This window comes from Mesoplodon bidens (assembly GCF_964165515.1).
Source record: "Mesoplodon bidens genome assembly, contig: HAP1_SCAFFOLD_1260, whole genome shotgun sequence".
Taxonomy (NCBI): Eukaryota; Metazoa; Chordata; class Mammalia; order Artiodactyla; family Ziphiidae; genus Mesoplodon; species Mesoplodon bidens.
The window spans coordinates 25,115-40,776 of NW_027671663.1; positions in this window are offsets into that span (position 1 = coordinate 25,115).

A 15,662-nucleotide genomic window follows, 5' to 3' on the forward strand; every position below is an offset into this window, starting at 1 on the left:
CAGGGACCTCATGTTGCTTCACAGACCCTCAGACAGAAACCTAGCACAGATTTAACAGATTTCCCAGAGACACCTTCCAAAGGGACCTCGTACAGAGACTTCACACACAGATCTCACCCAGAGACAACACACAGAGACTTGGCACAAAGACCTCACAGAGACCTCACATCTATTCTTCAGTATCCATTGACAAGTCTTTCTTAGTGAATATGAAACCACTTAGCAAACTGGCAGCATGATAAATATATTATCAGTTGTGCCCCTCTGAGATCCACCAGACACTCACTGTCAGCATTACTCTAAATGGGGACATGTTTGAGAAGTTTTGTTCTTTTGGAATGTCACTGCCTCTGAACAAAAGAATTATACATTCCAAATGTAGATTTTCAAATTTCTTTCTTAGGTGTTCATTAGCTTGAAAATCACATATTACATTATTTTATTTTTATTTATTTTAGAAGAATAAAGAAAATAATGTTTATTTCTTAGAAATGCATGTAGTACTGTATTTTTTTATTTTAAAAGATTTTTATTGGAGTATAGTTGAGTTACAAATTTGTGTTAGTTTCAGGTGTACAGCAAAGGGAGCCAGTTATACATATACATATGTCCACTTTTTTAAAAGATTCTTTTCCCATAGAGGCCATTACAGAGTACTGAGTAGAGCTCCCCGTGCTATACAGTAGGTTATTATTATCTATTTTGTATATAGTCGTGTGTATATGTCAATCCCAATCTCCCAATTTATCCTTCCCCCCTTATCTCCTGTTAACCATAAGTTTTCATTTGTACCTTTTTTTTAGGAGAATCACAAATTTTAATCACAACTAAAACACTGTCAGTCTCCAGTGAGAGAAAATATTTGTCCAGTTTTAGTTATCATCCAGTCAAATGGTATCTGGCACATTTTTTACTTTATTGAGGACAAAATTTAAACTTGAGATGGCTTACTTGTTTCCTTTGGGAACATAAGAAAACCTGCAACAAAGGTACTCTAGGAATGAAATAAACCAAGAAAGAAGCATCCGGACTCACATTCACTTCCCAGAGGTCTGTGTAACTAGCACATTATTTTGCACATAATAGCTTGCATCAGGTTTGTGGGCTTTGCTTTATTTTTTAACAGGCCAATAATCATGTGAGGATTTTTCACAAGTCAAATTTCTGCTTTTAAATTTTACATTCTGGCAAAATTATGCTTCTGAATATTAGTTTATTTCTTAAAATGTGGTAATGCCCTAAAATGATATTACACAATCATAACGTTCAGCTAACATACTTAAAAAGATGGGCTATTAAGGATTCATTCTTAAATAATTCTATGAAATGCACATTTTCTAAGACATGCAGTTAGGATCCACTTTATATTCATTATAGGGTTAACACATTGCTTAAAAAATTTTTGGAAGATTATAAAATATATGACTTAGCCTATGCTTGACATTCTACATGTTACCTCATAAAATTACTGAGGGAAGGATATCTTAATATCTGAATTGAAGGTAGTGTACATTTAATCTACATTTGGCTTATAACAATGAATAATGAAAGGCTTTCATTTATTATATATCTCACACTTTCCAAAGGGTACACTTCTAAAAGACTACTGATTTCTCACTGCTAATAAGCAACCTATTGCCCTTGCCTTGGTAAAATCTATCTTAATGACAGCTGGTTGTCTCCCAGATTATCCATTGGTATTACAGCGTCACGGTCTTTTAAGAGGAACAGGGCTGACACGAGGACTCTTTGGGCTTATTTCTACAAGAAATTTAGTTTTTCTATTCTCCTAATTAAACAATGTATAATTATTAATTTTCCCTTTACTCCTTTATGTCGTTGAATCAGAAAGCAATGGACTCTGGTCCCGTATGTCATCTAAGACTCTATCAGATCACTTTTTTTTCAATAGTGCAGCTTACTCAGGTAAGTTTACTGATCAGAACCAAATGGGGTCAATTAGGGAAAAGTTCATACAGGAAAATGTCCTTTTCAAAGTTGACTATTTTAACACAGTTAAATAAGCGATTATTTTTTAATCCTTTGAGTTAAAATTGTTCAGGGTGGCCAAGAAAGTCTGGAAACATGAAAAATGTCCATAAAAGCACTTTATTACTATAATACGTTGAATGTGTTGCTCCTCATTATTAATTCACAGTTCATTAAGCTGGGCAAAATTACAATGAACAATGTGCATTAAAGCAAAATTCCCATCAACCATTTTCCATCTGTCATACATTGTGTCAGATGATTTGTGTGTCTAATTTTCATGGAAAAACTTGTACCTTTACTCCAGAATAAGAAATCAAGGGGGATCAATCTATTAAAAAGATATTAATATTCCCAGACTCTGTGACCTTCCGTATTTTCTTTTTAAGAAGATTCACCTAGTGCAAATCTTATAAATATTTTTACCATTTAATATGCCCAGACAAAATGGATACAAAAATTAGATCAAAGAGAAAACAACAAAAACAGATCCCCTTTGTTTTCAAAACATTTGATGTTTACATCAAAATATTTTGTTGAAAATGAAGTGATTTTTAATCTAGAGTTAAAAGACACTACAATGATATTTAGAACATATTACAGATCTGGATTTTTACAAATAGATTTTTATTTAAAACAGGTCTCACACTGATATCAAGAAACCAGGCACTCTAGAACAAAATGTGGAGAGATGGCAATTATGCGATGACTTCTTAATACTCCAAGGGAAAAAGATTGTTTCCAAAGTAGTCCATCTACAATATTAACCCTTAAGATCTACTCCCCTTGATAGGTTTCAATATTATTTTCTGTTTTATACACATTTACTTTATAATTAACTCCTACAGGAGGACATTTCTGGAAATGTTCCCAGATATCTACAGCCACACTTTCTGTCATGATCACACCATGGAAAAAGTAGGGAACATCCAGATCCTGATGATACAGGGGTTTCATAATTACCCCTTTGAGGTCAGTCAGAATCATAATCATTCCCAGAACAGGGTCAGTCTTTACATTTGTGCCCCTAGACATGCAGATTGTAACACTACCCACCCAAAGGCAAGTTGTCTTCCTTACTCAGGTTTGCAGGGGCACCACTCACTGTGGTAGCTAGAAAAGTCCGTTGCCCCCAGCCCGGACCTGCATTCTCTACTCTCCACAGACACATCGTACTACAGATATACCAGTGGTGCTGATGAAACTTCCAGAAAGCTATAAAATAATGCATGCCAGGCACGGTAGATGAGGATTTAGAAAATGCTAACATCTTCTCTAGGAAATAAAGGTGACATACCTATGTGGCTTTAAGCATTTTTGTGCATTAGCTGGCGCCCTGGATCTGGGAAAAAGCATCTGATTTTAAAGTTTCTCAGCCTCATTCTCTGCAATGAAATCTGAAGCTCTTCCTTCCTTCTCTGAGTCCAGAAGCTGGAATTGATACAGTCTGCTCTCTGTGATTTGTCTCTACCATTTGTTTCCAGTGACCACTTCAACTCAGATATCTCTCAATTCAGGGATCACTCCTAAACTTCAGGACGAAGGTCACTGCCCTTTTTATTCCCACCACAATTTTATGCTAGTAACCCTTTACAGTGTCAATAAATTTATTTTGTAGAATGTGCCCCCTGGACTCCACCAGCTAAATCTGTTTTGTGGGCAAATCATTTGTTACTTAGCTAAACAAATTTTATAAAATCATATTTCATAAAATTGTATTTTATAAAATGTTACTTTCTTATTTTATAAAATTGGTAAATCCAGGGATTTAGGCTTAATTCTTATTTTTAAAAATGTTGATACTCATTTTGCCAATTTTTCTCTTTTTACATGTATCAGAAAATATGTTAAGAACTCAACTGTGAAGATACCACTATTTTTATTTTTTCTCACTTTTTGTACTTAACTTTTATAACAAACCTTTATTATTGCACAGGAAACAAGAAAGTTTGTTCCTTGGAAAACATCAGTCCTAAGAACATACTAAGTTAAAGCTTAGTATGTTAGATCTGCGAGTAGCCTTGTCTTTTTTTTTTTTTTTTTTTTTTTTTGGTACGCTGGCCTCTCACTGTTGTGGCCTCTCCCGTTGCAGAGCACAGGCTCCGGACACGCCAGCTCAGCGGTCATGGCTCACGGGTCCAGCCGCTCCACGGCATGTGGGATCTTCCCGGACCGGGGCACGAACCCGTGTCCCCTGCATCGGCAGGCAGACTCTCAACCACTGCGCCACCAGGGAAGCCCAACCTTGTCTTTTTTTTAATGATGCTTTTTTCTGAATTGGTTAAAAAAAAAAAAAAGCCTTAAGGCTTAGGAACAGAAGCAAATTGAGAATTAAAATCCAAATCATTCAAATGAAGTTTGTCAGAACAGTTTGTGTGTGGAGAGGACAGCTTCTGGGCACTTCAGAGAAACCAGCAGGACAGAATTGAGAATAGCCAGCACCTTACAGGGCTTCCCACAGAAATGCTTTAATGCAAAGAGGTGACTAGATTTCACAGGGAGACCAGGGAGAGGATGCAGAGATAATCAAATCACATTCAAGCACCTGTTTACCTGGGAGGTAAGTTCCTTCATATTGTGGTCAGATGCTGTTTAGGGGGACACTGGTGCAGGGGAGGTGTTGGGAGGATGAACTCTTTTCTGAGTGATTTTGCAAGTGTGAAAATTCATCCAACAGAGATGCTAGAAAAGTTTGCTCCTAGTAGCGAGCGTCCAACATGATATTTTGGGACAAAAATGTGTATTTGGAAGAATTTTTCACAAAAGAACAGTGATGGGAGGAAAAGATTCATATGGGCCTGGCTAGTAATATTCTTCCTTCACAATTTTCTTGTGGGTTCCTGAGGCCTGTTGTGACTGCTTGGAGACCTGGACCCCAAGCAATGGCCCTCTTTGTCATACTCAGGGCAACCCAGGAAGTTGCTTGTCTGAAGCAGAAAAGGTTCTCCCTTCCACTCATGTCCTCTTGCTGATCAGATGAACACATGGCATCATCTACAGCTGAGAGGTGTTTGTTAACTTCCTTTGTTTCATAGGACACAACTCATATATACTCTACAGTAATGTTTATCACTGTCTTTTATAATCTCAAGGTAAGAAGTAATCAGTGTTAAAATCATTCTACTGGAATAACAAAGCACATGATTTTTTTTTTTTTCCCTAATAGTGATTGTATTTGTTTGCTAGGGCTGCCATAACAAAATACCGCACTGGCTACTAGGTGGCTTAAACAACAAAAACATATTTTCTCATAGCTCTAGAGGCTAGAAGTCCAAGATCAAAGTATCAAGTTTAGTTTCTTTGAGGTCTCTCTCCTTTGATGGCTACCTTCTCGCTGTGTCCTCACATTGTTGCCCCTCAGTCTGTGCATGTCTGTGTTCTAATATTCCCTCCTTATAAAGATACAAGTCATATTGGATTAGAGTCCATCCATATGATCATTTTACCTTAATTTTCTCTTCCAAAGCAGTATTTCCAAGTAGAAGTTAAGCTTACTGTACAAGCAATCAGGTATTTAAAAGGAGGCATTGTGGGCCTCCCTGGTGGCGCAGTGGTTGAGAGTCCGCCTGCCGATGCAGGGGATACGGGTTTGTGCCCCGGTCTGGGAGGATCCCATATGCCGCGGAGCGGCTGGGCCCGTGAGCCATGGCCGCTGGGCCTGCGCGTCCGGAGCCTGTGCTCCGCAACGGGAGAGACCACAGCAGTGAGAGGCCCGCATACCGCAAAAAGATTAAATAAATAAATAAATAAATAAATAAATAAATAAATAAATAAAATAAAAAGAGGCATTGCTATGGAGACAAAAAAACAATGGTTAGAGACTTCCGGGTAAGATGGCGGAAGAGTAAGACGCGGAGATCAACTTCCTCCCCACGGATACACCAGAAATACAGCTACACGTGGAACAACTCCTACAGAACACCTACTGAATGCTAGCAGAAGACCCCAGACCTCACAAAAGGCAAGAAACTCCCCACATACCTGGGTAGGGCAAAGCGGAGAGATTCCCGCACAGAAGATCGGTGCCGAGCGGCACTCACCCGCCCGAGAGGCTTGTCTGCTCGCCCGCCAGGGCGGGCGGCGCTGGAAGCTGAGGCTCGGGCTTCGGTCAGAGCGCAGGGAAAGGACTGGGGCTGGCAGCGAGAACTCAGCCTGAAGGGGGCTAATGTGCCACAGCTAGCCGGCAGGGAGTCCGGGAAAACTCTGGAGCTGCCGAAGAGGCAAGAGACTTTTTCTTCCCTCTTGGTTTCCTGGTGCGCGAGGAGAGGGGATTAAGAGCGCTGCTTGGAGGGGCTCCACAGACGGGCGCGAGTCGCGACTGAAAGCGCGGAGCCCAGTGGCGGGCGTGGGACGCTGGGGCCGCTGCTGCCGCCGCCAAGAAGCCTGTGTGCGAGCGCAGGTCACTGTCCACACCGCCCTTCCGGGAGCCTGTGCAGCCCGCCACTGCCGGGGTCCCGGGATCCAGGTGCGGCTTCCCTGGGAGAACGCACGGCGCGCCTCGGGCTGGTGCAACGTCACGCCGAACTCTGCCGCTGCAGGCTCGCCCCGCACTCCGTGCCCCTCCCTCCCGCCCGGCCTGAGTGAGCCAGAGTCCCCGAAGAGGCTGCTCCTTTAACCCTGTCCTGTCTGAGCAAAGAACAGACGCCCTCCGGCGACCTACACGCAGAGGCGGGGCCAAATCCAAAGCTGAGACCCAGGAGCTGTGAGAACAAAGAAGAGAAAGGGAAACCTCTCCCAGCAGCCTCAGAAGCAGCGGATTAAAGCTCCACAATCAACTTGATGTACCCTGCATCTGTGGAATACATGAATAGACAACAAATCATCCCAAATTGAGGAGCCAGGAGTCAGTGCTGTGCCTCTGAGGTGGGAGAGCCAACTTCAGGACACTGGTCCACAAGAGACCTCCCAGCTCCACATAATATCAAACGGCGAAAATCTTCCAGAGATCTCCATCTCAACAGCAGCACCCAGCTTCACTCAACGACCAGCAAGCTACAGTGCTGGACACCCTATGCCAAACAACTAGCAAGACAGAAACACAACGCCACCCATTAGCAGAGAGGTGGCCTAAAATCATAAAAAGTCCGCAGACACCCCAAAACACACCACCAGACGTGGACCTGCCCACCAGAAAGACAAGATCCAGCCTCATTCACCAGAACACAGGCACTACTACCTTCCACCAGGAAGCCTACACAACCCACTAAACCAACCTTAGCCACTGGGGACAGACACCAAAAACAACGGGAACTACGAACCTGCAGCCTGCAAAAAGGAGACCCCAAACACAGTAACATAAGCAAAATGAGAAGACAGAAAAACACACAGCAGGAGAAGGAACAAGATAAAAACCCACCAGACCTAACAAATGAAGACGTAATAGGCAGTCTACCTGAAAAAGAATTCAGAATAATGATGGTAAAGATGATCCAAGATTCTATTTCCCAGATCCAAAATCTTGGAAATAGAATAGACAAAATGCAAGAAACAGTTAACAAGGACCTAGAAGAACTAAAGATGAATCAAGCATCGATTAAAAACACAATACATGAAATAAAAAATACTCTAGATGGGATCAATAGCAGAATAACTGAGGCAGAAGAACGGATAAGTGAGGTGGAAGATAAAATAGTGGAAATAACTGCTGCAGAGCAAAATAAAGAAAAAAGACTGAAAAGAACAGAGGAGAGTCTCAGAGACCTCTGGGACAACATTAAACGCACCAACATTCGAATTATAGGGGTTCCAGAAGAAGAAGAGAAAAAGAAAGGGACTGAGAAAATATTTGAAGAGATTATAGTTGAAAACTTCCCTAATATGGGAAAGGAAATAGTTAATCAAGTCCAGGAGGCACAGAGAGTCCCATACAGAATAAATCCAAGGAGAAATACGCCAAGACACATATTAATCAAGCTGTCAAAAATTAAACACAAAGAAATCATATTAAAAGCAGCAAGGCAAAAACAACAAGTAACACACAAGGGAATCCCCATCAGGATAACAGCTGATCTCTCTGCAGAAACTCTACAAGCCAGAAGGGAGTGGCAGGACATAATTAAAGTGATGAAGGAGAAAAACCTGCAACCAAGATTACTCTACCCAGCAAGGATCTCATTCAGATTTGATGGAGAAATTAAAACGTTTACAGACAAGCAAAAGCTGAGAGAGTTCAGCACCACCAAACCAGCTTTACAACAAATGCTAAAGGAACTTCTCTAGGCAAGAAACACAACAGAAGGAAAAGACCTACAATAACGAACCCAAAACAATTAAGAAAATGGGAATAGGAACATACATATCAATAATTACCTTAAATGTAAATGGACTAAATGCTCCCACCAAAAGACACAGATTGGCTGAATGGATACAAAAACAAGACCCATATATATGCTGTCTACAAGAGACCCACTTCAGACCTAGAGACACATACAGACTGAAAGTAAGGGGATGGAAAAAGATATTCCATGCAAATGGAAACCAAAAGAAAGCTGGAGTAGCAATTCTCATATCAGACAAAATAGACTTTAAAATAAAGACTACTAGAAGAGACAAAGAAGGACACTACATAATGATCAAGGGATCGATCCAAGAAGAAGATATAACAATTGTAAATATTTATGCACCCAACATAGGAGCACCTCAATACATAAGGCAAATACTAACAGCCATAAAAGGAGAAATCGACAGTAACACAATCATAGTAGGGGACTTTAACACCCCACTTTCACCAATGGACAGATCTTCCAAAATGAAAATAAATAAGGAAACACAAGCTTTAAATGATACATTAAACAAGATGGACTTAATTGATATTTATAGGACATTCCATCCAAAAACAACAGAATACACATTTTTCTCAAGTGCTCATGGAACATTCTCCAGGATAGATCATATCTTGGGTCACAAATCAAGCCTTGGTAAATTTAAGAAAATTGAAATTGTATCAAGTGTCTTTTCTGACCACAATGCTATGAGACTAGGTATCAATTACAGAAAAAGAGCTGTAAAAAATACAAACACATGGAGGCTAAACAATACACTACTTAATAACGAAGTGATCACTGAAGAAATCAAAGAGGAAATTAAAAAATACCTAGAAACAAATGACAATGGAGACACGACGACCCAAAACCTATGGGATGCAGCAAAAGCAGTTCTAAGAGGGAAGTTTATAGCAATACAATGCCACCTTAAGAAACAGGAAACATCTCGAATAAACAACCTAACCTTGCACCTAAAGCAATTAGAGAAAGAAGAACAAAAACACCCCAAAGTTAGCAGAAGGAAAGAAATCATAAAAATCAGATCAGAAATAAATGAAAAAGAAATGAAGGAAACGATAGCAAAGATCAATAAAACTAAAAGCTGGTTCTTTGAGAAGATAAACAAAATTGATAAACCATTAGCCAGACTCATCAAGAAAAGAAGGGAGAAGACTCAAATCAATAGAATTAGAAATGAAAAAGGAGAAGTAACAACTGACACTGCAGAAATACAAAAGATCATGAGAGATTACTACAAGCAACTCTATGCCCATAAAATGGACAACCTGGAAGAGATGGACAAATTCTTAGAAATGCACAACCTGCCAAGACTGACTCAGGAAGAAATAGAAAATATGAATAGACCAATCACAAGCACTGAAATTGAAACTGTGATTAAAAATCTTCCATCAAACAAAAGCCCAGGACCAGATGGCTTCACAGGCGAATTCTATCAAACATTTAGAGAAGAGCTAACACCCATCCTTCTCAAACTCTTCCAAACAATATCAGAGGAAGGAACACTCCCAAAGTCATTCTACGAGGCCACCATCACCTTGATGCCAAAACCAGGCAAGGATGTCACAAAGAAAGAAAACTACAGGCCAATATCACTGATGAACATAGATGCAAAAATCCTCAACAAAATACTAGCAAACAGAATCCAACAGCACATTAAAAGCATCATACACCATGATCAAGTGGGGTTTATTCCAGGAATGCAAGGATTCTTCAATATACGCAAATCAATCAATGTGATACACCATATTAACAAGTTGAAGGAGAAAAACCATATGATCATCTCAATAGATGCAGAGAAAGCTTTTGACAAAATTCAACACCCATTTATGATAAAAACCCTGCAGAAAGTAGGCATAGAGGGAACTTTCCTCAACATCATAAAGGCCATATATGACAAACCCACAGCCAACATTGTCCTCAATGGTGAAAAACTGAAACCATTTCCACTAAGATCAGGAACAAGACAAGGCTGCCCACTCTCACCACTCTTATTCAACATAGTTTTGGAAGTTTTAGCCACAGCAATCAGAGAAGAAAAGGAAATAAAAGGAATCCAAATTGGAAAAGAAGAAGTAAAGCTGTCACTGTTTGCAGATGACATGATACTATACATAGAGAATCCTAAAGATGCTACCGAAAAACTACTAGAACTAATCAATGAATTTGGTAAAGTAGCAGGATACAAAATTAATGTACAGAAATCTCTGGCATTCCTGTACACTAATGATGAAAAATCTGAAAATGAAATCAAGAAAACACTCCCATTTACCATTGCAACAAAAAGAATAAAATATCTAGGAATAAACCTACCTAAGGAGACAAAAGACCTGTATGCAGAAAATTATAAGACACTGATGAAAGAAATTAAAGATGATACAAATAGATGGAGAGATATACCATGCTCCTGGATTGGAAGAATCAATATTGTGAAAATGACTCTACTACCCAAAGCAATCTACAGATTCAATGCAATCCCTATCAAACTACCACTGGCATTTTTCACAGAACTAGAACAAAAAATTTCAAAATTTGTTTGGAAAAACAAAAGACCCCGAATAGCCAAAGCAATCTTGAGAACGAAAAACGGAGCTGGAGGAATCAGGCTCCCTGACTTCAGACTATACTACAAAGCTACAGTAATCAAGACAGTGTGGTACTGGCATAAAAACAGAAAGATAGATCAGTGGATCAGGATAGAAAGCCCAGAGATAAACCCACGCACATATGGCCAACTTATCTTTGATAAAGGAGGCAGGAATGTACAGTGGAGAAAGGACAGCCTCTTCAATAAGTGGTGCTGGGAAAACTGGACAGGAACATGTAAAAGTTTGAGATTAGATCATTCCCTAACACCATACACAAAAATAAGCTCAAAATGGATTAAAGACTTAAATGTAAGGCCAGAAACTATCAAACTCTTAGAGGAAAACATAGGTAGAACACTCTATGACATAAATCACAGCAAGATCCTTTTGGACCCACCTCCTAGAGAAATGGAAATAAAAACAAAGATAAACAAATGGGACCTAATGAAACTTCAAAGCTTTTGCACAGCAAAGGAAACCATAAACAAGACCAAAAGACAACCCTCAGAATGGGAGAAAATATTTGCAAATGAAGCAACTGACAAAGGATTAATCTCCAAAATTTATAAACAGCTCATGCAGCTCAATAGCAAAAAAACAAACACCCCAATCCAAAAATGGGCAGAAGACTTAAATAGGCATTTCTCCAAAAAAGATATACAGACTGCCAACAAACACATGAAAGAATGCTCAACATCATTAATCATTAGAGAAATGCAAATCAAAACTACAATGAGATATCATCTCACACCAGTCAGAATGGCCATCATCAAGAAATCTAGAAACAATAAATGCTGGAGAGGGTGTGGAAAAAAGGGAACACTCTTGCACTGCTGGTGGGAATGTGAATTGGTACAGCCACTATGGAGAACAGTATGGAGGTTCCTTAAAAAACTAAAAATAGAACTACCATATGACCCAGCAATCCCACTACTAGGCATATACCCTGAGAAAACCATAATTCCAAAAGAGACATGTACCAAAATGTTCATTGCAGCTCTATTCACAATAGCCCGGAGCTGGAAACAACCTAAGTGTCCATCATCAGATGAATGGATAAAGAAGATGTGGCACATATATACAATGGAATATTACTCAGCCATAAAAACAAACGAAACTGAGCTATTTGTAATGAGGTGGATAGACCTAGAGTCTGTCATACAGAGTGAAGTAAGTCAGAAAGAGAAAGACAAATACCGTATGCTAACACATATATACGGAATTTAAAAAAAAAAAAAGTCATGAAGGACCTAGGGGCAAAACGGGAATAAAGACACAGACCTACTTGAGAATGGACTTGAGGATATGGGGAGGGGGAAGGGTAAGCTGTGACAAAGCGAAAGAGAGGCATGGACATATATACACTACCAAACGTAAGGTAGATAGATAGTGGGAAGCAGCCACAGAGCACAGGGAGATCAGCTCGGTGCTTTGTGACCGCCTGGAGGGGTGGGATGGGGAGGGTGGGAGGGAGGGAGATGCATGAGGGAAGGGATGTGGGAACAGATGTATATGTATGACTGATTCACTTTGTTATAAAGCAGAAACTAATTAAAAAATTAAAAATAAATAAATAAATAAATAAATAAATAAATAATAAAAAAAAAAACAATGGTTAATAATTGAGGCAAATTTCATATCAGTTTTTGAGTTCTGAGGGTAGACAGTTGAGAAGATCTCTAAATGTCAGGGTTAAAGCATCTTTTGTAGTTTGAATGTCCATCAGATGTTCAGGTAAGCTTTCTGAGTTGTCCATATAGCAACAGGAACGAAGAAGACTGTCTAAACATGAGCTGCTGTGGAGATTTCTCTGAAGTTTATATTAAGATATCTACCTTCAGTATGCAGGACTTCAGAAAAAAAGGCAGTTTTAGTTTCAATGGTTCCAAGTCAAAAGGGTGGGAGAAAATTTAGAAACACTAGTTTGGAGAGTTGTAGTCAGGTAGTGGAGGAAACTAGAAAAATTCAGGATACAGTCCAGTTTTCAGGTAATTAACAAAACTTCAAGGAAAATTAATAGCACTAGAGTCTAATATCCACAATACGTATTTTGGTTTCTATCGAAAGATAATTTTTCTCTCTAAAATCACCCTCATTTCTATCAAAGATAGCCAAATTAAGACAAATTTGTTTGCAAAATAAGTCTAGATTCAATACAATTGGTCTTATTTATATAAGTATAGCAAGGATCATGATTGACCATATAGGCTTGTTTTTTATTTTTATTTTTTGCTTTTATTAAGAGAATTTATTGCCTCTCTCTCCTCCCAATAGCTCAAACATGAAGAAGCAACATCAGAGGAAGACAGACAGAAAATGGCTCTTTGAGTTTGTCCTTCTTGGCATTGGTGAAGGAAGAGGCAGCTTTCTCAAAGTTTTTATCTGCTTAATAGGATGTAGTGGAGAAAGGGAACAAGGAAAGTCAGAGGATAAGTGAACAGGCTCTGCACCTACCAAGGATGTGTTATCCTCCTAATCGTCCCAGTAGGAATATTCCATTCATGTTCTTTGATCTGATCCTTGCATTGGAAGACACTTCTTTTTTTAATCTCTTTTTTTAATTTAATTTTTATTTTATATTGAAGTATAGTTGATTTACAATGTTGAATTAGTTTCAGGTGTACAGCAAAATGATTCAGTGATACATATACATATATCCATTCATTTTCAGATTCTTTTGCCGTATAGGTTATTACAGAATATTGAGTAGAGTTCCCTTTGCTATACAGTAGGGTCTTGTTGATTATCTATTTTATATATAGTAGTGTGTATATGTGAATCCAAACTCCTAATTTATCCCTCCCCATACCTTTTCCCTTTAGTAACCATAAGTTTGTATTTTAAGTCTGTGAGTTTGTTTCTCTTTTGTAATTAAGTTCATTTGTATCATTTTTTCAGATTCCACAGATAAGTGATATCATATGATATTTGTCTTTCTCTGAGTTACTTCACTTAGTATGATAATCTCTACGTCAATTCATGTTACTGCAAATGGCATTACTTCACTCATTTTTATGGCTGAGTAATATTCCATTGTATATATGTACCACATCTTCTTTATCCATCCATCTGTCAATGGACATTTAAATTGCTTTCATATCCTGGTTATTGTGAATAGTGCTGCACTGAACACTGGGGTGCATGTATCTTTTGGAAGTATAATTTTCTCCAGATACATGCCTAAGAGTAGGATTGATGGATCATATGGTAGTTCTATTTTTAGTTTTTTAAGGAATCCCATAATATTCTCCATAGTGGTTGCACCAATTTACATTCCCACCAACAGTGTAGGAGGACTCCTTTTCTCCACACCCTCTCCAACATTTTTGTAGTCTACACTTTGTAGACTTTTTGATGATGGTTACTCTGACTGGTGTGAGGTGATACCTCATTGTAGTTTTGATTTGCATGTCTCTAATAATTAGCGATGTTGAGCAGATTTTCATGTGCTTTTTGCCCATCAGTATGTCTTCTTTGGAGAAATGTCTATTTAGATCTTCTGTCCATTTTTTTGATTGGGTTGTTTGCTTTTTTGATATTGAGCTGCATGAGCTATTTGTATACTTTGGAGATTATTCCATTGTCAGTCTCATCATTTGCAAGTATTTTCTCCCATTCTGTAGGTTGTCTTTTTGTTTTGTTTATGGTTTCCTTTGCTGTGCAAAAGCTTTGAAGTTTGATTAGGTCCCATTGGTTTATTTTAGTTTTTGTTTTCTTTCCTCTAGGAGGTGGATCCAAAAAGATATTGCTGCTGTGAAAGAGTGTTCTGCCTGGATTTTCCTCTAAGAGTTTTATAATATCCAGTCTTACATTTAGGTCTTTAATGCATTTTGAGTTTATTTTTGTCTGTGATGTTAGAAAATTGTTCTAATTTCATTTTTTTACATGTAGCTGTCCAGTTTTCCCAGCACCACTTATAGAAGAGACTGTCTTTTCTCCTTTGTATATTCCTGCCTCCTTTGTCATAGATTAATTGACCATAGTTGTGTGGGTTTATTTCTGGGCTTTCTATTCTGTTCCGTTGATCTATATTTCTGTTTTTGTGCAAGTACCATACTGATTACTGTAGCTTTGTAATATAGTCTGAAGACAGTGAGCCTGATTCCTCCAGCTCCATTTTGCTTTCATAGTATGCTTTGGCTATTTGGGGGTTTGTGTTTCTATACACATTTTAAAATGTTCTGTTCTAGTTCTGTGAAAAATGCCATTGGTGGGGGCTTCCCTGGTGGTCCGGTGGTTGGGACTTCACCTTCCAATGAGGAGGATGCAGGTTCGATCCCTGGTCAGGGAGTTGGGATCCCACATGCCATGCAACCAAAAAAACACACAAAAAAACAAAAACCGAAACATAAAACAGAAGCAATATTGTAACAAATTCAATAAAGACTTTAAAAATGGTCCACATGAAAAAAATCTAAAAAAAAAAAAATTCCACTGGTAATTTAATAGGGATTGCATTGAATCTGTAGATTACCTTAAGTAGTATACTCATTTTGACAGTATTGATTCTTCCAATCCAAGCACGTGGTATATCTCTCCATCTGTTTGTGTCACTTTCGATTTCTTTCATCAGCATCTTAGAGTTTTCAGAGTACAGGTCTTTTGTCTCCTTAGGTAGATTTATTCATAGGTATTTATTCTTTTTGATGTGATGGTAAATGGGACTCCTTCCATAATTTCTCTTTCTGATCTTTTGTTTTTAGTGTATAGGAATGAAAGAGATTTCTGTGTATTAATTTTGTATTCTGTGACTTTACTGTATTCATTGATGTGGTGTATCACACTGATTGATATGTGGAGATTG